We start from the raw sequence: 26573 nt of genomic DNA on the forward strand, positions 1-26573 counted from the left end.
GGTTAATGAGCAGGCGTGCTGCCACATTTTGGATTCTTTGCAGTTTCCGTAGTTGGGATGCAGGGGCTCCTAGGTAGAGGCAGTTTGCACAGTCAAGGTGGGAGAGGATGATGGAGTTGATAGCCGAGAAGTGGTGAGGTAGGGGAAAATCCGCCTGAGGATACGTAGGTGAAAGAAACAGGTTTTGGATATGGTGGTGGTGTGTTGGGTGAGGGATAAATCTGAGACGAGTTCGCACATTTTCCTGCAGTACGATTTCGGTTTTTCCAGGGTTGATGATGAGGTGGTTGGTCGTCATCCAGTGAACAATATCAGAGAGGCACGATGACAGGTCTGGGCTGCCGGATCCTTCAGAATTTTGTGTTTTGAGGATGATCTGGGTATCATCTGCGTAGTTGTAGCAGATAAGGTTGTACGAGCGGATGATTGCGGGGATGGGTTGTATGTAGAAGTTGAAAATTAGCGGTGACGTGGATTCTCCTTGGGGAACACCTTTGCAAACTGGATGTGATATGGATGTCAATTGGTCGAGGTGCATGATTTGCGACCGGTTAGAGATGAAGGGAGCGATCCATAAAAGGGCTGTGCTTTGGATTCCTAGAGTTTGTAGTCTGTCTAATAGAATCATGTGATCAATGGTATTGAATGCTGCGGAAAGGTCCAGAAGGATGACAACGGTGCAGCCGTCTGCGTCGGCTGTTCTTTTTAGGTCATCCCAGGTGGCGACTAGGGAGGCTTTTGTTGCTTAGTGGTCTGAAGCCTGATTGTGCTGGGTCTAGGTGGTTATTGGCTTCTGTAAATTGGCCCAGCTGTTTGTAAGCCGCGCGGTCAATCAGTTTGTAGATGAAACGTGTATTGGAGGTAGGTTGGTAGTTTTGGGGAAGAAGTGGGTCAAGCGTCGGGTTTTTGAGTGCATTTGTTGTAGGATATTTTAGGGCTTTTGGGAAGGATCCTGAGGTGAGTGAGTGGTTAAGTGTTGCACGAGCAGCGTTACATGCACAAATGGCGGGTTTGTTTTTTCTTGAGCATTGTGGGTGGGCACGGGTCTTCCGGAGAGCCAAACGGGCATCTGGCCGCTAGCAGCCTCTGAAATTCTTGGTGTGTGATGGGAGAGAAAGAATCGAAACAGGGTTGTGAATGGGGTGGGGTTTGTGTGGGGTGCTGTGGGCGGGTGGGCGGTGGTGGTAGGATTTTTAATTTGGCTGTGATGGCATTCTGTCTTTCATTGGCGGATTTGTAGAAGTGGAGCGAGAGGGTGTTGCATAAGGCTTGGGACCATGGAATGATCAGGCGAGAACATGAGGGTGATATGAATTATGCTATGATTTTATGAAGTTCCTCACTAGGGTTGCAGGCATTTTGGATTCGGTTCCCATAGAATGATTTCTTGCTGTTTCTGATTTTTGATCTGTAGATTCTGGTTGTCCTTGCTAGGGCGGTTTTGTTTTGGGTTAAAGGATCGGCTCTCCAGACCCGTTCCAGACGGTGCTCGAGAGTTTTGAGGGGTTTGAGATTGGGGATGAACCCTCTCGGCGATGGTCCACATCTCTATGGGGAACATTTTGATGGTGTGAGGTGTTTGAGGGCATTGGTAAGCCAGAGGTCAAATGAATCAATAGCCGGGGGTACTTCCGCTAGGAAGAGTTAGTTGAGGGAGTTGCGGAGTGAGAATTCAAGATCTGGGGTGATAATCACTTTATTCCATAATGGGAAAGTAGATGGAGCGGTTTTTGGTGGACGTGTTGGGTGTTGGCTGCTGACCACAGTGTTGAGCGGTATGGTGAAACAGAGTGCTGAGTGATCAGACCATGACAGTGGGCGCGGAGTTGGGTGGATATGTTTGTGGTGCTGAATATTGCATCAAGGGTGTGGCCTCTCGTGTGGGTGCGGGTGGATGTGTGTTTTTTCAGTTTGAGTGGATCTAGACGATCTGTGGGTGACCTGGTCATGGGATTTGATGGTGAGTCGAACCATATATTGAAGTCTCCTAGGATGGTGAGAGTTGGGTGTTGAATGAGGTTGGTGGCCAGAGCTTCACCAAATTTGTCTGTGAAGTTTTGGTTTTGGACGGGGGGTCTATAGATGAGCAGGACGCTGTGTGATGTGGATGGTGAGAGTTGGAGTTTTACCAGGAGGGATTCGGAATCTGTGGTGCTGGTGGAGGTGTCTTTGGTTAAAAGCTTGAATTGGTCTTTGTGTGATATTGCAAGCCCACCTACCCTACAAGTTCTGTTATGAACGGTTAGAGTGTAGCCAGGTGGGAAGGTCTTGTGCGCAAGAGGTTTGCAATCTTCTGAGACCCAGGTCTCAGTAATGAAAAGGATTTCTGGGTTTTCTTCTGTGATTCGGTCATAGATGTGGAATTTGTTTTTGGATACAGACCTGGCGTTGATGAGGGTGCAGGATATTTGGAGGGATGCCTTTGTGGGTGGGGGGTAGGTGGGGTTTTGGGGGAGAGCAGGGTCTGCTGTGGGGAAAGGCAGTGAGGGGGGAAGGGAAGGGGCAGGGTGGAGAGTGGGGATGAGGGAGTAGTTGGAGTGGGAGGACAGAGGACAGAGGGGAAGAGAGCTAGGACTGGGTTGGGAGCGGGTGGGGAGGTTTTGCTCCTATATTGTGGTGGCAGGGGTTGCAAACTGTGTCAGAGAATGGGTGATGCTAGGGGGGGCATTAGGTGACTGCGGTCATGTCCTTTCCTTGCATTATGTGCGGTCCTGGGTGTATGGGAGAGGGTGGGTGGTTCTCTGGTGACTGGAGTATTGGCTAGCGCTTCTCGTGCTGTGCTAAGTGAGGGGAAGTGGGAGTTGGGAGTGGTCTGCAGTTGGGTGGGGGAATGTGAGTGGGTGGTGTCAGGGATTGGGTGTTGCGTGGGGGGGTGCCATCTAATCTGTCACTCCACCTTGCTGCTCTTATTTGTGCAGAGCAGGATCTACGGGTGGGGGAGAGTGTCACAGATTGAGGTGGGAGGGTATGGTTGGGGCGTGGGAAGAAGCGGGTGTGAGGGATAGCATTTGGAAGTGCGATGTGGAAGAGGGGTGGGCTGTGTGACAGCGGGGGTGATGAGAGACTACGGTAGGTCCCAGTGGTGCTAGAGGTGCGCCAGGGAGTTGCACGGTTGTGACCAGTGAGTGCCATGGCGCCTAGATGACTGTTATGAATTGAGCCCCAAGTTTAACGATGCAGGTTGAGTGAAAGGTAGGTAAAAAGGGAGCTAGCATTTCTTTCCTCTATGGCTGTATGTGTGGTTTAAATCAGAATACCTGCTGATAGATGCTGGTTGCGAATAATCTTTTTATGACAAAAAATAAATGTGGATAATGTGAGAAACCTGAAGGTGTCTCACCCGCTTGTCCCCAGGGAACTGTCATCCAGGTGGCCAGGACACGGCCATCGCTATTGGATCCAGTACCTGGGGGTGGACCAGTGCATGAGTATCACCTGGATGGGAAGTGGAAGTGGGACACCAAGGGTTGAGATACGGTGTTCCCTCACTTATGAGACCTTTTTCCCATCCTGTCCAATAAGATACTGAGAAACTCTACCCACCCCCCTTTTCCAACACAAACACTTTCTCACACCGTGAGCAACAACAGACTAATATCAGAGCCATTTACCTGACATGTCCCAACACAAGGGTCAGGAGAAGTCAGGCAATTGCTGACTGCCCTTTCCCTTCCCAACTGGGATAAAAGGCAGAGCACAAGAGCACACTTTGAGCAAGGCCGAACGCACGAGGAAGCAGCTATTCCAGGACGGCAGTTCAAATGGAGGAGAAAGGAGGTGAGCCCTTAAAGGATGTCAAGGAGGGAATTGCCCTTGCCCTTTTCGACCCAGACCCACAAAGCCTCAGACAAAATAAACATAAGATCGGGAATCGCAGCTGGCAAACGGCGTGGTGTATGTCAGTGGTACATGGAACCCTAACGCACTGATAGTCAGAACGGGCAGACATGCTTGCCATCATGGTACCGTCCTTTACTCCAGCGGCAAAAGAAGCACCAGCAAGTTCAGCACAGCCGGTGATTCGGAAGAACCTGATAGTGGGCCGGACTGTGTTAGACTCAAGGTTGCAGTCGCAACATTAAGAAGATTAAGATACAAGGGGTTTTTGTGAACAAAGGGAGTGTACTGAAACTCCAAGTACCGAGTGGCCATAGGGAAGGCCGACAGGAGGTGCCAAGGTGGTCATACAAAGGTCAAGCCCTAACCCCTTGTACAATCAAAAGTCCTTGACACATTGCAGAAGTTTTGTGAATTATGAAATTGTGAGCCCGGCTGAGGGGAATGCTGTGCAAACTGTGATTTGTGAAGCCCGCACTTGCCATAGGCTAACAGAGTGACCCAGCGAGATGACATCACCCTTCGGAAGTCTCTGTTTAAATTGGCAAGTGCTTTGGGAGGTTGGCGCTGAAAGAAGGATCAGGGCCTAGCTGAGGAGGATCCAAGTGTGAAGGTTAACAGTAGGAACTTTTGTTTTGTTGTTTTGGCATATCAGGCCTTCTGAAGCAAGAGACTTCGCATGAGAAGAGACTTGGGCACAGAAGACCCTGATATAAAGAAAAGGAACTGTTAGCTTGTGCCAGAGAAGACCAGCAGTGTGCTGTGCTCAAAAGTCTTGCCTTGTTCTGCGTAAAAAATGTGGGGAAGGGAGACCCCGGCCATAACATCCTGACTTTTTTTAATTTTTATTTTCATTTTATTTTTTTATTGACATAGCTGATATAAATCAACTTTACGATATTGTTATTAGAAAAAGAACAAAATAAGATGCATTGTTTAAACCCATTATACAAATTAAAGATTCAGAAAATAAAAGAACGCTACAATTGCATACATGAAAACATAAATCACAATTAATCAACCATTCATTTAACATTGAATGAGAATTAATCAGAGCTAATTTCCAAAAACCAACTTAACAATGCTAGCAGCAAAATATAATCAGTTCATGAACCAGGATCTACATACATCAGCCCAATTGCACTCACATCCTCTGCACTGTTCATTCATTTTTTGTTTGAACAAGGTTAATCTCACTAAACAGTATTCTCATTGCTCTCTTGTAGTTTCAGACCATGAAGAAACGCAATTGCTCTTAGTCTTGTTTTCATGTAAATGCGGGAATGCATTAGCTTCCATTAAGTTTCAGGAGTGAGAAGCCTAAAAAGCTCCATCAAATATGTAAAGTGTGTAAGCCGCTGATCAATCAGTGCATCACACTCTGTCAAAAAATGGCATAACGTTTCCTCCTGATTTTGTCTTTTACAGAAGCGACATTAGTTGGCTGAACCCTTGCTTATTTTCTGTCAAGCCAAGACCTGTCTTGTGGGCCACAAGTTCAACCTTAAACGAATAAAGTAGTTTCTATGCAGTTGCAATGGTGATTGCAGCATATAGGGCTCTGGTGCATTATGTTTTTTTATGGCAAACAATTCAGGATCAAAGTCTCGATACTGACTACATTTTTCTCTAGTGTCGATCCAGTCTCTCTGAAAGAGTTTTGTCGTGACTTGCACTGGATTTTGCAAGAGGGTAACAAGAGAAACATCTGCAAGTGCGAGGGTGTGGGTAACTAGCTTACGCCCCTTCAAAATGAATTTGTCAGTCGATGAGAGAACAAATTCTGATAATATGCCCAACACAGAACGAGTTTGGAAGGCTAACAGACATTTCCTAAAAAGAGCAACCAACTGCCACATATACTAAGCATGCAAGGAAATCAATCCTAATTCATTTAGTATAAAGGCTACTGGAGTCGAGTGTGGAAGCTGCAATATACTTCTCCAATATTCGCCCTAAAGTCTTGACCAAAACTCTTCTGACAAAGTCGGTTTTGACTCAGATGCATAGAGAAGAATAGGTGTAGTCTTCTGCCGATAATATGTCAGTGCTGGAACAATAGTGAATTTGCCAAACTTGGCTTGAATAGGTTTCGCCTGCTGAATTGAAGTAATGATTTTGTCTTGCAATAACTGTTGGTAAATTAAAGTACCTCTTTGACTAGTAATTAAGGTACCTAAATAAGTATAATATTGCACAATTTCAAGCTGAGTACCACCAAGAAACCATTTAGAGGTCTTCTTGATGGACTTTTTGGCTGGAAGGAACTGCATGATCTTAGTCTTCTCTAAGTTTATCGTAAGAAGATTCTCTTCAGTGTAGATAGCTAATGCACCCAAGACTGTTTGGAGACCCTTCAGCGTTTTTGAAATTAGCACGAGGTAATCCGCATGCAGAAGAAACAGAACTGCCTTGTTGACCAATTTAGGAGGGTTAGTGAGGAGATGCAAAAAAGCTCTTCCAATATCAGAAATAAAGAAGCTAAAGAGGGCCGAGGCCGAGGTACAACCTTGTCTCAGCCCTCTAAACGTCCCTATTGCTTAGATAATTTCCTATCAGATGTTAATCTCATATAAATGGTGTTTTGCGTGTGAAGAGATTCAATAAGAGACACTATGTAATAGTGGCACCCATGATGATGCAATCTTTGGAACAAGAGCTCCCTCGAAACTGAATCGAAGGCAGCTCTTAGATCAACAAAGGTGACATACAGTGGTTTATTCAGGGTGCAATGATGTTCTATTAGTGAGGTGAGTATTAGTCAATTCACACTGGTGCCCATACCTGGAATAAATCCAGTTTGAAAGGGGTCCCTCTTTTGGTGATCTAATGTCCATTTATCAAAGTCTCGCAAAATGAATTTAGAGAAGAGCTTACCAGGTGCGTGCAAAAGCGCAATTGGTCTATAGTTGCCAGGATACGAGTGATCACCCTTTTTAAAAATAGGGACGAACACCGAGGTGCGCCGTGACAGTGGACTTATTCCTCATGCCACTGACTTATTCTTTATTCTTTTGTGAGCACTTCTTTCTCTTCTTGTGAACATTATCCCACACTATTTTGCAGCATAGCAGTAAGGATTGGCAATAGGTCTTCTTAGTATCATAGGCCCTTTTTATTTGACTAGACTCCAGTAGGACTGTATTTTTATTATTTGATGGTTGTAGCTTGCTCCCATCTTAGATTTAGGTATAGATCACCCATTTTACAGTTTCATAAACACCCTTTAACTGTGATCACTTGTGTCTGTCTTATTTTGATGCCATGCCTTCCCTTACAAAAAATACAGAAAAAAAGACAAAAAAAGAAATATGGATGAATACAGATAGAAATGGCAGAAAAATAAATACCATGAAACCAGAAGCCTTAGTAATAATTGGGACAAGCAGCATCATCATGTTCCCCTCATTTGTCAATATTGTTGCTCTTGTGCTGATGACCTGCCAAGTAATCAAGGTTGTCAAAGCCAATGCCAACCAATCACTGTCCTCAATTAACGCTGTCCTATAATTGTTATCAACTTAGAGATGCTGTCAGGTGGAGCCATCAGATAGTGCATGACTCTATGAGAAGACTAACCCACATGAATTACATATATAGATAATTCCCCTAACCCAATCCCATCTTCCTGTAGGTTTTTGTAACAAAGTGTGTATTATGACATTGGTTATGGTGTGCTTTGTCCTTTAAACCCTTGTCAAGCTCAAGAATGATGAGAGCGCTGAAACAGGACTGTGGTTTCTGTTTCATATTGATTGTTAATAAAACAGGCCTTTGTCATTTACCTTGGCTCTTCCATTTTTGGGTGTGGGATTCCCCACCTTATTAAGATGACACAGAGCAACACAGGTTCGATCCCCGGGTCCCCGCTTAGAAACCTCTGGGTATTAAGCGCGTTATAAATAACCTACAATATCATATTTAGTTAAAAAGTGGAAAAGATAACCTGTGATAAGGGCACAGAGGAGGGAACCATGCCCAATGGTGAAGTTTGAGGAGAAAAGAAGATACCTTGTCAGAGTAAAGGCAGGAAGACAGCCGTGTGGGTTTGTTGATGTATTGTGTTATATTTAGGGTGCACCCCTGTGTGTAAAGATTGCTGTTGCCAGCGGTAGGTTGTAAGGAGATTTTGGGGAATAGACGGGAGAGGTTTTGCTCACCAACAGTTTGGGGAAACAGTGAGAGGGTGAGAAGTTGTTTAAGGTTGTGAAAACAAGACTTTGTCAATATCGGTTTACATTATAGAGCATGTGGAGCTTTGGTTTGGACTCAAAGGGTGGGGTCCTGAGCATGGATCGCATTTGTGGTGCATGCCCAAACTGTTGTTGTTGAAGCCAAGAGGCTTGAAAAGAGCAGTGGAAAGTGTTGGAAATTGAAGGAAATATTGTTGATAAGAGATTGTGAAGGAGGAGTGACAGGTCGGAGATTTGTAAGGTTTTTTGAGGTCCGGTAAGTATCAGCATTCAAGAGTGTGACCTGCCATCATGAGATGAGGCACGCCCCTTATGCACCTATGTAAATACAAGCATAAAATCCAGAAGTATCACACGCAGTGGGTTTGGGCCATAGCAGATATCGAAATCAATGCTGCAGCACATGACCAAATATTTCATGCTGCGTGTAAGAGAAAAAAACTGCAGAAGAGATTTCCTAGTTTTAGAATTATGGAAAATGTTTGGTGACGAGGTGGAAGATCCACCCCCGAAGGAGTGGATGCCTAATCAGCATGAAGGAGAGGGCACAGCGCCCTCAGCTCCTCCTCCGCAGGGCATCGATATGCCAGTGAAGGACAAACCGGGATTCTATCCATTGAAAGAATTAAAAGCAGCGGCAGGGTACACTAAACCCATATATACGCCACCAGCGTACAGTAGTGAAGATACTCTAAATGGAGCCAAGACACAGGAGAAAGAAGAAACAGGAGTGCAACAGAGGAGTACGTTAGAAGAGGAAGAGAAAGAATGGGGTAACATATTGGAGGTAGTGGAAGAAAGGGAGGAAAGTATAGGGCAAACAAAGAAAAGGAGAAGAGACGACAGGAAGAGATGAGAAGGGAATTAGAAGATATAGAAAAGGAGGGGGAGAGAGAAGACAGGGAGATAGCGATAAAGCAGACTGAAGAAAGAGAGAAGATAAGGGAAACAGAAGAAAAGCGAGCAAAGGAAATAGAAGAAGAAAGAGAAAGACTGATACACCGGAGCCAACAAAGGTGGTGAAAGGAAGTTCAAAGGCTCATTAAAAGAGCACATACTTCGAAGGAAAGAGAAAAATGAGCAACAGGAGAGGGAAATGGAGAGGAGTTTCAAAAGACGCTTTAGAGAAATGGAAGAGATAATAAAGAATCATACTGTAACAATGGGTATAAATCTCCAATATGATTCTTTGCACATTGAAGTCCAGGAGCACGGATTAACAATAATCAAGTCCCCGCAGTTGCACCCTGAACACAAACGAAATGTAATTCACTGACCTGTTCTTCAGAAGTGTATGAAGAGAGGAAAGCTCACCTGAGACCCCCTCAATATGCCTATGATAACAGGAACAGAGAGAAATCCCTAGGGAAACCCTCATGGGGGAGAAAACCCTGTGTGGCTAGAGAGCACTGTTACTGTTGTCCAGATGGAAGCTGAGGTGAAGATGTGGAGTGGCAATCTGGAGGGAGCGCTGACTCTGGCAATGGTAGGAGGCTGCAGAAGAGACAGGACAGTTAGAAAAATATTAAGCCTAGGAGGAGGGGCTTGTGAGAACCAAAGGCATACCTCTTAAAGAGTCTTGAATACTGTAGGGAAGAGTGGAAGACCCGTTCTGTTCGCCAAGAGAAAGGTCTTAAATGAGAGAGAAAGAATGTTTGGTAAGTAAGCAGCAGAAAGTCTGAAATGGAAGGAGGAAACAAGATGGCGTTCTACACACGTACAGTCTTTTCTGGGCAGCAAAGGAAAACGTTGGGTAGTAGTCGCGATGAGAACTGGGAACTGTAGTTCCATGATAGGCCAATCGTTCTCCACAGCTGTAAGAACGAGAAGTTACCTTCCGATTCGACAAAGCGTTAGCAGGGCGATAACAAGGAAGAAAGAGTAAACCTACACAAGGGCAGAAATATCAAACACCTGAATGGTTTGGATGGAAGGAAGGTTCCGCTGGGAATCTGAGAGTAAACAAGAGGACCAAAAAGGCTGTAACAAGGAAGGTAAGAAGAAGAAGAAGGAGATTAGGAATTAGTAGAAAATAGGAAATCCTAATTTCGAATTTACGTAGTGTGGCTTCTATAAACAGTAGCAACGCGCAGTGATGTTGTCGACAGTTCCAGAAGTACTTCTTCCTGGAAGGAAGGAGGAGTTTCCATTGCAGGATCCTTCCGTAATGCTAGAATGGTGCCTTGTACTCGAGGCGCCATCTTGAGTGAGGAAAAGTCAATGGGAGAGCGACACCGCCTTGTTGCCATAGAGACCAGTGCTGTGATCCATAGCCGCAACGTCTCGTAACACATACTCTCCCCGATGAAGATGAGGGAACATCGATACAAAGGAGGATTGGCAACTTATATAGAAGCAGGAGGGACAATGGCCATCCATAATTGAAAAGGAGTGTGGTTGGATCTCTGCAGAGATGAGAATCATGTTTATTGGAGAAAGCATTGAAGACAATATATGAGGCAAACCCTTCAAAATGATTAGATTTTGAGGACAGAGGAGATGAAGAAAGTGATGACAATTGTGGGACAATATGCTCAAATGAAGAGAGACATGAAAGTGAAAATGAGGAAGAGAAGAAAGCCATGCAAGACCCACCCACAGGGGTGAGCCCAGAGAAAGAGACAGAGTTGTCTGATGTGGAAGAATTAGAAGGGGAAAATCCTGAGCCTATACGAGCCCCGTAGTGTTCAAAAGGACAATCACATAGCTTAGAAGAGATAACCCCATACGCAAATAGGTTGAGGAAGTTACCAGGAAGAAGAAAGTGCGCAATGAGAAGCACCTTCACAAAACCAAAGATTAGATCTGAACCTGGATGTAATGCAGAGTTGACAAAATTTCCATTGTTAGAAAAAGGGGGAGGGTGAACACAATACATACCATGGTCACAAACGGACAAGGATAATTGGAGATGTAAGTTAGCAACTTTAACATTGGGGGTGGGAAAATTGATTTATGAGCTAGAGAGTATGACATCGGGAATGACATTAGCATTGGGCGACATAAAATATTGCTCCCTGGGCAGAAAGCTGATGACATTTGGAAGCGAGCAGGGTATCTCGGGGTAACCGTGCACAAGGCAGCTCATGGTGTTGCACCGTTTAATAACTGCAAGGCAGCTATGCGGAGAGCAATATCCCGAAAGGTCAAACATGAGGCAATCATGACGCAGTAAATGTGTGATGATGAAGACCTTGTTGCTTATATTCAGGAGATTCAAGAGCGATGGCGTCATGAGACTCGAAGACATGGGACACATTTATAGCCATTTCCTACCACATATTGTATCAGAGGTTACCCGAGCCAGCCCAGAGGCAATTGAATAATTAGTGGGGATGCAACAAATCCATGGCCAGAGAATTAACTGACTATTTTTCACCATTGTCGATTATTGCAAGAGAAAGCTAGGAAGAAGTTTGAGGAGAGAAGGATGGAGGAAGCAAAGGTAGTTCAGAAAAAGCTGTCAAAGTTTTCAGTGGAAGGAGCCCTATTGACAAGTGGAGAGGGAGTGGTTACACAAGACACACAGCAGGTACAGCCAATGGCTGGAGGGAATTTTGCAGGAAGAGGAGAGTATTGGAAAATAGGAAGAGAGGTTGCACAAAGCGATTTTATTTCAAGTTTCACAAGGAGGAGGGTTTAATGGGAGACAGCCCAGATTTGGAGGCCCACCTCAACAGTCTAGGTGTGTGGGAAAACGGGACATATTGCTCGAGTGTGCAGAAGCAGGGGAGGGATGCAACAGAAGTGGCAGAATCCAAGAGGGTGGATGGCATATCCGCCACCATACATTACAGAGCCACCCGAATATTATGCCCAAGATCACACACAGTGTCAGACATATGCACCACAAATACGCAACAAGCACCTATGCAAGTACCCTTGCAATCACTGCAAGCATAGATACAACCACAAACACCAGTAAACATAATAACCTGGCCAGTTGCAACGCAAGTGCAGGAGCACAAGCACCTACCCCCAGAATAGAAAGTGTGACTGTAGTGGGAGAGAATCCTTTCACTGGGATGGGGATGAATTTATATCCACAATTGAACAGCCCACAGACTGACTTGATGTGTTCAATCCTATCCATTACAACTGACCAACAAGAGGAACCACGGGTCAGCGTGACCATAGGTGACAAAACTGTTACGCTCACCTGGATTCCACAGGGGTGCCGAACGAAGCTGGACGGCAACGGTCTCCACCAACGTGATGCGTAGTGAAGAGATGATTTTCCTAGAGTGGCGAAAATGGCAAGTTAGCTGACTGATAGGAGAAGGTTTAGCTTCTGCTTCCGTAACCACCTTGCGTTCTCTTTACTGTATCTCACCTTATTATTAAGAAGGATGGGCTCTCCATCCTGCGTCTGAATGCAGGGGTGCGTTGAGACTTGGGTATGCAGTTAACTTCACTGATCCCGTAATCTTATGGCAGAGTTCCAGACAACAATGACTCAGAGGTAAGTCTTATGCCAACCCTAAATAGCATGCAATGCTTTAGAGTTCTGGTTGTCTTATAGTCCACTCTTGTACCATTTCTTTATAGTGTTTTTCCCTTGCAGGATTGCCGAAGACAGATGGCTCTTCTTCGAGAGAAATGAAGTAAATGCCAAGGTAAGATTCAGTATTTGCACCAATCGAAGAAAAAGGTCTTAGCATGCAATATTGTTCATTAGCGCGAGTAATCAATTGTCCTCTCTTTATTCTGCAGGTGTGACACTTCCCTGGAGCGAAGTACGTGGGATGGTGATTTGTGAGACCAGGAGTGAATATGGCCTAGGTAAGTATCTTGCAGCATGAGATTGAATGTCTTTTTGCGAGGTGCAGCTCACCTGTTATCTGTTCTTGTCTTTTGCAGATGCGGCTGCTCCGGGCGGTGATCACGTTAGAGTGCCTCGCTGGATCGCATGGACGAAAGGAGCATCGGTGAGTATCATGCGGCGCTTATGCTATGTTGTATGGCGCGGGTAACTGGTGTTCCTTTTCTTGCAGGTGAGGCGACTCCTGGATGATTGCGATGGAGAATGGTAAGGCTCTTGTTCTAACCTGTTTTTCCTTTCCTTCCTCTGCAGGTTCGGATCGTGAAGAACAGAACGGGCGTGGCTGAAGACTGGACTGGAGCTGCAGGCACCGTGAGCATTACGCTGCAGGAGTGCAGAAAAACGCAAAGCGTGTTCTGTTCTCTGGGTGTGGTTTAAATAGCCTCCTAGAAGTAGTTCCCAGGTAAAGTAGTCCCTGTACCACACCCAAAGAAATAGTCCCTTAAATAAAGTAATCCCTCCAAACAGCCCCAAGGTGGCCTGTGCATGGTTTCACCACTTGATGACTTGATTTGCCTGTCATGGCAATATGAGCCTGGCGCCAATGGCGCCAGGACTGAGTCCAGGAAGCATTTAGGCAATCCTTTGGGGGCCTTACTGGTCTGCTACTGATGTCTGGGGGCAGGCATTGTGACAAAAAATGTTTTCCTTCCTTGTAGATACAGAGGCAACCAGGTCCTGTGTTGGGGAAGGGAGCTACCCAATGTCAGGCATTGCCATGAATGCATAAGGTTTCTCTGGGACTACATATTTAGTTCCATTTACTGATGATCTGCCTATTACAATAGGAGAACACACCTTTCCATGACACTGTTATACTGCAGTCAGACACCCGTCAACATAATGGGGAGGGATATGGTGAGTAAGCTTAACACAACCATTTCATTTACTGACCAGGGGATAGTGTGTTCAACTCCATGGGTTCATTACATGAACATAAGAGAATTTTTATAAGCATTCTCAGGACAGAAAGCACAGGGGGGAGTGCCCATGGACCCCAAAGGAATTCAGTATGGAGTGAACCTCTTGTGACATGGCTTCCTGGGATAAGGGGCAAGGTATTGTGGTTCCCTGCAGAATTTTGTATTCAGGCCAGAAGTTTCCATGGATGAGCTAGAAGGACATGTGTTGCCATTAGAGCTAGAAAATATCATAGTGAAAAAAGAGAGGGTGATTATTCACAGGCCTGATGACGAAGGAAAGATGTGGCAAGCAATAATAGCTCTTGACAAAGGACACAGACTGAGTTGACAGATTAGACGATGATTCAGATGATGAGGTAGTATTCTTCATCAGACTCACTTTCTGGGTAAAGATTAAGAATAGGGGGGTACCACAGAGGATGGCATTGATCAAAAAGACACCGTCATTTTTCCAAGAAGATATGGCACAGGTACCAAATACACTGTGGACCAGCAGTCCGTATGACGTTGCCTGCTAAAGGTGTAGGTGCAGTAAAAATCAAATAGAAGCCAGGAACAATCTTGCCAAGAGTGAGACAATATCCCATGTCAAAAGAAGCAGATGAGGGCATTCATGAGACAATCTCTGCATTAGTGCAACAAGGAATACTATTGCCATCATAATCCCCATGTAACACGGCAGTGTATACAGAGAAAAAAATCAACGGGGGGGTTATGGAGATTTATTCAGGATTTACGCCCTTAAACAATATTATCGAAGCAGAGTCCCCATTGGTTCCAAACCCAGTTATGATATTCTGAAACAATCCACCCAAAGCCAAATGCTTTACAGTGATCTATTTTAAAAAAATCATTATTTTTAATCCCCCTTCATGACCTGACCTTGTTTTCGTATAGAAATAAAAAGTTGAAACACACTCGATTACCACAAGGGTACATGAGCCCTCCCTCAATATTCAACAGGGTCCTCCAGGTGGACTTAGAAAACATACACCTTGGCAGTACAGTAATACAGTATGTAGACGACATTCTGGTATGCAGTGAAAGAGAGGAACAGTGCAGGAAAGACTCAGTAGAATTGATGCCAGTTTTGGCAGACAAGGATACAAGGTAGACAAAGAGAAATTACAATATTGCCAGGAAGAGGTTTTGTACATTAGACAGTTGTTATCCCAGGAGTGGTGAATAGTGGTGGCATGGCATCGGCTTGCAATGTGGGTGTCTTTTGCTCACATTTTGCACTCCTTTTCTAAAGTGGCAGATCTCTGAGCTATACACTTCTGTGAATGCGACACATCTATTTCTGGCACATTTGTGGTGCATATCAGATATGCCCATGTTTTCATTTTTGTGAATCTGGCCCATTGTGACTGGGAGGTTCAAGAATCCCCCACTTAATTTACCACACACCCATGCAGTATTAGCCACTGGAAAGGAATAACACAAGTGCATACTTACATCCCTTGACCTACTTTTGCTATGCAAGTGCATCCCAATCGAAAGGAGAGGACTGGGCCTCATTTCTGAATCCAGACACCCATGCTCAAGTGGCGGTCCACCGGCAAATTTGAAAAAGTCTTACCACAACTGTAACAAAGATTGTTTTATTCAAGGGCCAATTATAATAATACCCAGATGAAAACACTAAAGTGTGGAGCACAGGTAGGGAGTAAAGGCATGCTTAAACCTGTGAGGGAGACCGTAAGGTGGTTTCTACATGGTTTAATCGACTAGAATTATTGAGTGCTAGAATACTTTGTGTTTGTTTTCATTGTGGATTTGTTTCTTTTAATGGGGGGGGCAAATTCCCCTACTACTCCCCCACCCTACTATTTCCAACACATCCATACTACCTGTCCCCCTCCACATGTCAATATATTTATCCCCCACAATGAAAATGAACACAAAGCAACCTACCTCTCAGTAAATCTATTTATGCCATGGTACACGGTAGCATATTGTTGTTGGGAGTAAAGAAGGAGTGGAGTTCAGAGTGAGTTGGAAAATTATTAGAGAGCGAGGAGAAGGAGATTGGAAGAAGAGAGGAGAAAGTGGAGGAGACTGAAGGTGAGCGGTGGAGAAGGAAGAATTTGAGTTGGTGGCAAGAGCATTTAAGGTAGTGGCAGGTGGAGAAACTAAAGTGATGGTATGAGAAGAGTCTGAGAGTTTGAACCAAGGTGAACAACTGATCGCAGGATAAGGATCAGAGACGGTGGTAGGAGGAGAATAATAAGGGGTCATAGAGCAACAATATCTGGTGGCAAGAAGGTAGTCTCAGGTGATGTAAGAGGAGAACATCAATTGGGGGCTGGAAGAAGGAGTAGGATGGTGATAGGAGAGAACAACTAGTGGTGGTAGAAGAGGAAGAACAATTGTAGGCCAGAGGAGAGAGTAGGATGGTGGCAGGCGTGAAAAAGAAAAACAAGTGTTGGTTAAAAGGAAGACATATTTAAAAGGTAAGGCCCTAAGGTGATGCATTGATAAGAACTGATGATGGTGGCAGGATTGACAGAGTAGGAGCAGAAGGAGGAGTCAGGACTAGAGAGTCTGGAACGAATCTGATGAAAAACGAGAGGGCAAGCATTGCCCAATATTGCAGTTAATGGTAAGACTCTGATCTGAAGGGAGAAGCCCATGGTGGGAAGAGAAACAAGAATGTAGAATGGCATCAATGAGGGACAGGACCAGAGGAGAGTTAGAAAGAAGCTACAGATTGTAAAGATCATGACTCCAAGAAGGGTGCTGAGAAAACCCGAGAGCAGCTTTGTCAAACTTGCACTGGTAGACCTGGGTGGATCTGTCTGACACCCAAAGCAAAGTTCCTCCTGCTATTATACGTTGTCACTGGCGTAACAGGGGCCCCTGCAGCCCACGCGGTGCAGGAGGCCCCGCCAGCACATGTCCTGGGAGGAGGCCCCCTGGAGAAAAAAAAAAGAAAAATATTTTTTTTTAAAAAACATATTTTTTTTTCTTTTTCAATTTACTCTGCATTCATAAAGAAATGGTATCTGTAACAGAAATCATTTCTTTATGAAGGCAGTGACTACAAAAAGAAACGTTATTTTTGAAGTCTGAGGGCTCCTCCCCCCATGGCATGAAGACCCTAGGCTGGAGGCCTCCATGCCATGGGGTGGGGGGAGCCCTATGACTTAAAAAAGAAATAGTTTATTTTTGAAGTCACTCTGCCTTCCCAAATAAATTATTGCCATTATAGTCCGGTCCTTATGAAGTCAGAGTGACTTCAAAAAGAAACAATGGGCCTCATTATGGGTTTGGTGGCAACCGTGCCGGTGCTACCGGCAGATTGCCGCCGGACCCCTAATGATTTACCGGTGCAGGAATTCTTGGGAACACGAGGGGATTACAAGCCCGGCGGTCCGGGAAGTCAGGCGCCGGAAAATGGTAAGTTCCCCTTTTCCATTGGACTCTATGGGAATGGGGTCCACGGAAGCACCGGCACTGTTAGTAACGTGCCGGTGCTTCCGTGAAAACTCTGCGGGTGGGTACCGTTCCGGCTTGCAGGTCTGGTCTGACCTGCCGGACGGGATGGCAACTGCCTGCAGAGCTGTAATATGCCGGTCCGGAAACAACAGCGCCGTTAAGCTTACCGGCAACGTTGTTTCCAGACCGGCATAGTTGTATTGAGGCCCAATTTTTGGGAAGTATTAGGGCTCCCCTCAACCCCATGACGTGTGTGTGTGTGTGTGTGAGAGTGTATGGTGAAAGGGTGCACACTTAAATGTATAGGTGGCTGCCAGTGTGAGTGTGTGGTGAAAGGGTGCACACTTAAATGTATGGTGGCTGCCTGCGAGTGCCTGTATGGTAAAAGGGTGCACACATAAATGTATGGATGGCTGGGTGTGCGTGTGTGTATATGGTGAATGGTGTGTATGCTTGCGTTCAGGGGCGCAACAAAACCTACATTTCGGGGGGCTAACCCTTCAAATGTTGGGAGAGGCGCTAACTTCATGGGCGGTGAGGGAGGGGCAAACTTATTTGTTTGGGGCATCTCATTTCTTTACGCATTTTATGCAAGTATTAAACCCACATCACGATTTCAATTGCCTAAAAAATGTGGCATTTGAATGCAGGTACTAACAGTGAAATGCTTTATGCTAGTAATTGCTGGGCTCTTGTTAACAGCAAAACCCAGGTGCCATTTAACATCTGTGTCCTGTTCTGTCTGGCAACTGCTCTGAAGGTTGACCAGGTTGAGTCAACATAGCCCAACATTTCTGGGGATGGGGGAGGGAGTGCTGAATCCCAGTCAACTTAATGGTGTTGCACCAATACTTGTGTTTAATGCCTTGATTACTCATTACTCCTAGCCCTATTCTCCCTTATCCCAGTGTGTTTGAGACAGTACTTGTGTATGAGGCAGAATGCCTCATACACAAGTACTGGAATGAGGTAGAGTTACATGGAGGTAATGCCTGATTTAGCTACCTGTAATCATCATTACACCTAGTCCCACTTTTCCTCATCCCAGTACTTACCTATGAGGCAAGATCATCATCCTCATATGTAAGCTCTGGGACAAGGAAGAGGGACGTGGAGGTAATTCTTGGCCCAGGAGCTGAGTATGGAGGTTGGGGTAGGGTAGGGAGTAGAGGGGATGTATGGGGCAGGATTGTGCAACAAATCATAAAGGCTGTCCATGTCCAGGCTAAGCAGGCATGATATGTGGTATTAGTGGCCAGAGAGGCATTTTGGTGTAGCCAGTCTAGTAATTCCTCAGTTTGGTATGACATTTTTTTAACCGGGTATTTCTGATAAAGCAGTCCTGCTAAGTGAATTACCTGGCTAGACTGCCATTTGGGTGCTGCCAGTCTAGCCGCTTCTTACTGCAGCTTTGTATATTTTTCTGGGCATCAAATGATATGATATAAGTCATTTATAACGTGCCTGTAACAAGTGTTTCTAGGCACAACAAGACAAGGGCGGGAAAATAGAGGGAGGACAAGACAAACAATCTTACTAGGCCTTGTGTCATTCAGATCGTGAAAGTGCAATAACGAGAAGTGCAAGGGGAAAGCGAGGGGGGAAGTGCAAGGGAGAGGAGAGGGAAAAACAGCGCACCAATGCTAAGTGCAGCCAGGGCAGCGCAGCTCTGGGTAGTGCAAGGAGAACAAGGGACTGTAGGGTTACAAGTACTGTCCGTAAGTGTGTGGTAGGCCCAGAGGCAGTGCAAGGGTACTGATCAAGAAAGAGTCTGGACTCAGTGACACTCTGAGGGTAGCCAAGCAACCAGTTGGTACAGCAGACAGGTAGGTCAGGTAGGCCAGCAGGGGAGGGAGAGAGAGAAAGCAGAAAAGAGGAAAGGTTTGAGCTGCTTCGGGAACTTCAGGTGGTCCGGCTCAAGTTTGAGAGGGGCAGGGAGGCTATTCCAGAGGGCGGCGCCTGCAGAGGAGAGAGAGCTACCACCCACTCTCTGCCTGGAAAAGCGTTTAACCCTTAGAGAGGTGTAGGTAGCAGAGGAAAGGGCTTGAGAAGGAAGATATTTTGGAAGAGAGCGTTGGGTATAGTGTGGGCCCCAGGCCCAGAAAGCCTTGTGGAAAATGCAAAGGGTCTTGAACTTGATCCTTGCAGCAACTGGGAGCCAGTGGAGAGATTTCAGGGCTGGAGAGATACGATCCCTGGGCTTGAAGCCAAGGATACGTCTTGCAGTCCTGTTCTGGATTAGTTGCAGAGGGTGGAGAGAAGAGGAAGGCAGATTGAGAAAGAGGCTGTTGCAGTAGTCCAGCCTAGAGAAAACCAAGGCTCTGGGGAAAGTGAGAAAGGGAAGAGTACCTTTGAAGAGGAGCAGCTGGTAGTGGGATTTCTTGGCTACGTCTGAGATGTGAGGAGAGAAAGAGAGAGTGGAGTCAAAGATGACAGCAAGGTTGTTTGCCTCAAAGAATGTCGAAGGAAGAGGGCCCAAGGCGGGTGGCCAGAGTGAGAGAGGGAAAGCAGAGCCAGGAGTCCAAATGAAAAGGATCTCCATCTTACTGACATTAAGGCAGAGATCATTCAAGGCACACCAATCCTGAATAGCGGATAGACAGTCAGGAATGAGCGAGAGAGGAGAGGAGTCTGAGGGGAGCCTGAGATAAGCACAGTGTCGTCCACATAACACTGAAAGTTAGAGGTGAAAGTAGAGATCAGGTGGGTCAAAGGGACCAAGTAGAGGTTTAAAAACAAGGGTGAGAGGATGGAGCAAAGAGAAAGAGACCAAGTAGGACCTGGGAGGGGCTGTCCAAGAGAAAGGAGGTCAGGCACTCAAGGGCCTGATCTGTGATGCCCAGGTTCTAATGGAGTCGATTGATCAGGATGGCATGGTTGATTGTGTCGAAAGCAGTGGAAAGATCAAGGAGAATGAGGACAGAAGGAATGCTAGAATCAAGGTTAGAGAGCAGATCTTCACAGGTGTTCAGGAGAACAGTTTCCGTGACTCTGGCAGTTCTGAAGCCAGACTGAAGGTCATGGAGCACAACCAACAGATTCAGTGTGGAGAGTAAGCTGGGAGATGGCCAGCTTTTCCAACAGTTTGCCCAGGAAAGGGGTGATGGAGATTGGGCGATAGTTTGCCAGGCAGGCAGGATCGGCAGACAGCTTCTTGAGGAGTGGATGCATAAAGGAGTGCTTAAGGGGAGAGGGGAACATGCCAGTGGTGAAAGTGTGATTACAGAAATCGGCCAAGGCTGGAACAAGGGTGGGTGCATTAAAACACATATTTATATCGTTCTGCTAGTGAAATGTGCAACATATCCATTCAGCAGCACGTTTGTGGCTATTGTGCAAGCGTGATAATCTTTTCCGGCACGTTTGTGGGTATTGTGCAAGCGTGATAATCTTTGCCGGCCCAGAGTGTGGCGCGACCAGTGATTTGTTGCTGAGTCGGGGGGGGGGCCCTCAGCATGGCTCGAAGGGGGCCCCCACATTTTGTGTTACGCCACTGTACGTCGTGATGGAGGGCGAGCAGTGCCTGCCAATCCTATCAGTGCTGAGGAGTTACTCCACAACCATGTGATGTTTTGAAGGAGACTTTTTGAACTAATACATCTGGGGAAGAAAAGACTGTGCTGATCCTTTCACTTTTGGTGGAGTTGTCAAAGTCCTTTAGGATTTAAAAGGAGACCTTTTCTTTTCTGACCTGATACAACTGTGGAAAAAAGACCACAACAAACTTTGTTTGGTTACCATTGTTAAAAAGAGGGGAACCTTGGAAAGAACATCTTAGAACTGCCCACAGAAAGATTTTGTTTCAGTTTTGCAATTCTTGAGGGCAGGATTCCAAGTCTCATCTGGGTCCTGCATGTATTTTTGTTGATATACTTCTGAAAACAATTAAACCAAAGAACAAAGGTTGTAAGATTCAAAGGGGCAGCGTAGTGTGTTGATCTGTGGCAACGGCGTGAAACTTGATATCCTCCTCTTGGAGTATTCTGATGAATTTGGATTTTCCGATTTGACCAACTTTCTAATTTCCAATATCCTGCAAGTGATTGCCAGCATCTAACCTGATGCCACTTCTAGTCTGCTGTGTGCTGGAAAGGATCATGAACATTATTTTTTTAAAATGTCTTTTATTTTTACATTTGTAGCGCGCCTTAGCCCTGTGGCATCAGAGCGCTATAAAGGAACCAGTTACACATGAAATCTTGTAGCTTATGGGTTTAGTCTTTCATTCATCTTGCAGTGCCAGCATCATCTCTGTAACATTATCACCCTGGAAAGTTCAGAAGGTTGACAGCAGCATGCACTATTGCTTCTGGGAGCAATGAAGGGCATGGTTCACGCTGGGTAAACTGATTTTTGATCTGTAGGGTTCATTGGCCCAGCAAGTCATTTTCGGTTCCTCTTCAGCAGGATACTCTTTGCATTCTTTGCAAAGAGTCTCAGGATTCATTTGGGCAGTCGTGTTCCTCACTGTCAAACCCCAGGTTTTGTTGTCCCACCAGAGTGCTGAAGCCCTGGGGTTTCTGCGACTCCATAACGGTAATCATGAACACCTCAGAAGTACTCAGTATCTCGCTGCTTCCCTGTGAGAAGAGAATGAAAGAACACGGTTAAGGGTTATGCAATGTTGATTGGCTCTTCTCTCTGGTGTGGGGGCCATGTTGTTTTATAGCTTGTTGGGGATGTGTGCTGGCTGTCTTCTCAGCCACTGAGATCTTTATTGGATCCTTTTTTCTAGGGTGTGAACGAGTGCTATGGGGGTAACAAGCAACTGCAGAGAAACCACAGCTGAGCAATTGAGTCTGCACCCAGAGTTGAAGTTTTGGAATAAGAGAAAGCTGCACATAGAGAAGGCAGTGCAGACAGTGCCTCCACCCAGCTTTTATCAAACGGGGTGATTGGCAAACTCTGACTGGCAATATGGCCCGTTACGCAACATATAGACTCACCCAAATAGCACAACACACTAGTCTCAATACTATGAAAACAATGCATACCATTTTATACCCCTTAGGATATTGTGATATGTGCAATATGGAGACTAGCCATTTTCCCTGCATTTCAACTTGAAAACGTTGGATTTCACTAATACTCAAATTGCAAATGCACCCTAAAAGGCTGTGCATAGCTATTCTCAGAATTCTGCCAGTGAGAGCATCCAATACATAGAATATATTGAACTCTTAATACATTCCATGTAGGTTATTTATTTATCTGTTGTGCATTTGTAAGGTGCTTACACATTAAGAAATTGTGTTTCAAAGTGCCAACAGGTCAAAGGGAGGGAACATGGGAACACAGGCAAAAATAAGCAGATGGTCATGGAAAAGGGGCAGTCCAAATAGGCCTTGTGAGCATTCAGAAAATGCAAGTGCAGGGAGAGATGGAGGGATGGGGAATGTGTTAAATGCTAGAAGTTCCACAGAGGCAAGTGCTGAGATGTCAGTTGTGTTCAACAGTAAGTACAGGGCAGAGATTGCTAGATCACCTGCCGTTAGTAAGTGCAGGCCTGTGAAACACAAGCTGGTGGGTGCCTGAAGGCAAGTGCAAGGATGTTGCGGAAGACTGAAGGTGATTGGCTGGAAAGCCGGGACCCAGAGGATACATAAGGTCCCAGGCCACCAGTCTCAGCTACGGAGGGGAATTAGCACGGGAGTGAGAGGGGAAGGAGGAGGTGAAGAGGAGAGTCTTGAGGAGCTTACGGAATTTGAGGAGATCCGGCTCAAGACGGAGAGGAAGGGAGAGGTTGTTCCAGAGGAGGGAGCCAGCTGAGGAGAGGGTTCTGCCACCAGCTTGCTGTTTAGAAAAGCACCTGACATGCAGGTAGTTGGAGCCAGAGGAACGTAAGGATCTGGAAGGAAGGTATTTGGTGAGAGCAAGTTGTAGATAGACTGGTCTTCGGCCCCAGACAGCTTTATGGATGATGCAGAGGGATTTGAATTTGATTCTTGCAACAACCGGGAGCCAATGGATGTATTTTAGGGCTGCAGAGATACGGTCCCTGGGCTTGAGGCCAAGGTTACGTCTCACAGCCCTATATGGACAAGCTGGAGGGGGGTGGGGAGAGGAGGAGGGTAGATTAAGGAAGTGGCTGTTGCAGTATGAAGCCTAGAGACTACTAGAGCTCTAGAGAAGTTGAGCTTCTGGAGGAAAGTAAGGAAAGGAGGGATACCTCTGAGGAGGTGGAGTTGAAAATGGGCCTTCTTGGCAAGGTCCGAGATTTGAGGGAGGAAAGAGAGAGAGGAGTCAAAGATGATTCCAAGGTTTATGGCTTCAGATGCAGCAGAAGGGGGAGAGCCCATGTATGGTGGCCAGAGTGAAGGAAGGAAAGAGGGGGTGGGAGTCCCAATAGCAAGGATCTCAGTCTTGCTGGCATTGAGGCAGAGGTCATTGGAGGCACACCAGGACTGGACAGCAGATAGGCAGTCAGCAATGGTAGAGGAAGAAATGGGAGCATCAGAGGGAGGTGTGAAGAAGAGCTGGGTGTCATCTGCATAACACTGAAGGGGGGGAAAACGTGGAGCTAAGGTGAGCAAGCTTGAGCGAGATAGACATTAAAGAGCCAGAGTGAGAGGTTAGAGAGCTGGGGAATGCTGCATGTGGAGACAGAGGTAGGAGAGGAGAAAGGGCCCAGGATGACCGGAGAGGGATGGTCAGTGAGGAAGGAGGTCAGCGAGTCCAGTGCCCGCTCCGAGATTCCAAGGGTATAGTGGAGCTGTTTTATGAGGATGGAATGTTTGACCGTATCAAATGCAGAGGAAAGATCAGGTAGAATGAGGACAGCGGGAGCGTTAGTGTCAAGAGATTCGAGCAGTTCTTCACAGGTGTTCAGAACAGCAGTTTCCATGCCTCTGGATGCTTGTATCCAGATTGATGGTTGTGAAGGCAACCAACGAGCTCAGTATGCTGGGCCATTTGGGGGTAGACCAGACTTTCAAGGAGTTTCCCAAAGTAGAGAGTGATAGAGATGGGGCAGTAGTTAGCCTGAGGGGTAGGTGGAAGGTTTTTTCAGAAGGGGGCACACAAAGAGTGCTTGAGGGAAGAGGGGAAAGACCCAGTAGCAAGAGAGAGATTTCATAAATTAGCAAGTGCAGGGGCACAGAAATCAACGTTGTCCATAAAGGTTCTGCAAGAACAGGGGGAGACCTGTTTGGAGGAGGCCTTCATAGAGTGGACAACCCTACTGACCTTGTCTGGTGTGATAGGAGAGAAGGATGAGAGGAAGACTGAGGGGGGTAAGACCAGGGCTGGTAGGGGGCTAGAAGAAGGGGATGGGGGAGTAGAGGAAGAAAGAGTACTCAGGGTGTCCTGAGTTTTAGCAGTTAAGTGGGTGGCCAGTGAAGTGCAAAGGGCCTGAGTGGGAAGAGGTGAGGTGGAGACTGCAGAAGGATTGGCTAGTTCCTTTCAGATTTTAAAGAGTTGAGATGTGATGTTGGATGCTCCAGAGATACATGCCTGGTTGTGGGCCCTCTTTTAGAATAAATGGTGAGACAGTTTTGCCTTTGGAGAAGGCGACAGGCCAGTTTGTCAGAGGATAAGCCAGTGATCTGCCACTTCCGTTCTGCACGAGTGTTGGAGATGGAAGTTGCTGAGAGCGGAGTCAGAGGTAGAGTCTGCAGTGGGAGGAGAGGGTGGGACGAAGGTGATGCAAAGTCAGCAACTGATGCTTGTTTCATCGGGCGAATGTCTGTGAACGACGTTGGCAGGGCCGGGGGAGGTGCGGTTAGAGGGTTGATAGGGACCAGGTTGGAGGAGAGCCGGGAGTGGTCTGACCAGGAGAGCGGAGTGTTAAGTGGAGAGGAGAGCAAACGATCTGTGTGGATAAAGGCATAGAGAGTATGTCGAGCAAAGTGGGTAGAACCAGAGGGGAGAATGGAGAAGGAGAGAGAGAGGTGCAGAGGTTGTGGAAGAGAGTGGACACAGTGAACGAAGAGTCCAGGTGGATGTTGAAGTCACCCAGTAGAAGGAGTTTAGAGAAGGATATCAATAGAGAGGAGGAGAAATCGGCCCATTCGGAGAGGAACACGTTGATAGAGCCAGGTGGTCTATAGATAGTGACAATGGTCAGGGAGGAGCTACGAGAGATAAGCAACTTGCAGATCAGGCACTCGAAGGAGGAGTGTGGCTGGGTGGGTATGCGGGAAAAGGGACCCACTCAAGGAAGATCAAAGCAATCTCACCGCCGGGACGGTTAGGGCGAGGCTTTGAGTTGATCTTGTAACCATCAGAGAAGTGAGTCAAAAGCAGTGACTGAGCTGGCATTGGTCTTGGTGAGAGTGAGGATATCGAGGTCAATGTCTTCAAAGAGGAGGCAGATGTCAGTAGAGTGTTTGAAAGCAGAACGAGCATTAGGCGTGGCTAGATGGAGCAGGTCTGTGTCTTTAAAGGTTTTCCGAGGAGGGGTACAGGGGTGTGGTACACCAGTCGATGGAGGTGGAAGAGGGAGAGGGAGAAAGGAGGAAGTAGTATCAGGTGCAGGAAGGAAGCTGATGAGGAATGGCAGGCACCAGTCAAAGAGGAGGATGTTGGATTGAGGACCCAGAGCCATGATAGTGCCACTGCAATAGACATTACTGATACACCTTGATAATGAGAAGCCCGCCAAGAGTACTTCCCATCTTGTGCCACCATTACTGGGTGAGGATAGTACAGGAGAGAGGGTAGAGATAAGAAGCAGGGTCCAGCGGTCTGGAGAGCGGACAGAAAAGAGGATATCAGTCACAATATGTCTGAAAGTTGCGCTGACGTAGGTGCATACAATGGGTAGACCAGGGTTGGTGGTCAAGAACTCTTTTTTAAACGTTTTCCTTCTGGACCTTGTGAGAGAAGGAGGATAGGTTATAGTAAAGCAGTTAGAATAGAGGGCAGAGATAGTAAGTGCCATGGGGCAGTGGAGAGATAGGACTGATGATGGAAGGAGAGACTGCACGGCATGGGAACACTTACCAGGGGGCCTAGTAGCCGAAAAGGGGGAGACCAAACAGAACCAGTAGAAACAGTTGTGTACATATATTGGGGCTGAACAGCTGTTAAGCACACCTAGATTCAAGAATGCCCAAACATCAAACAAATGCAATGCAATAATGGGTGGTGGGGGTGCACAGTTGTTAAACACACCTAGATTCAAGAATGCCCAAACAGCACAAACATGCATTAAAAGGAGGTAGAGAAGGTTATAGATAGATGAACAGAAGAAATATGGTGTTAGAACATCTCCATTCCATGTTAGTGATTTAGTGAATGGACATCGGGTAGTAAGGTAACTCACAGGACTTTGCAGTGGGAGAGCAAGGCTCCAGGAGAGACACACATTCTTGCAGTGTCCAGCTGCATACTGGGGGACTGGTCCATGAGGTGATA

The sequence above is a fragment of the Ambystoma mexicanum genome, unplaced genomic scaffold (assembly GCF_040938575.1).
Source record: "Ambystoma mexicanum isolate Mex_15411 unplaced genomic scaffold, UKY_AmexF1_1 Mex_scaf65, whole genome shotgun sequence".
NCBI classification, from domain to species: domain Eukaryota; kingdom Metazoa; phylum Chordata; class Amphibia; order Caudata; family Ambystomatidae; genus Ambystoma; species Ambystoma mexicanum.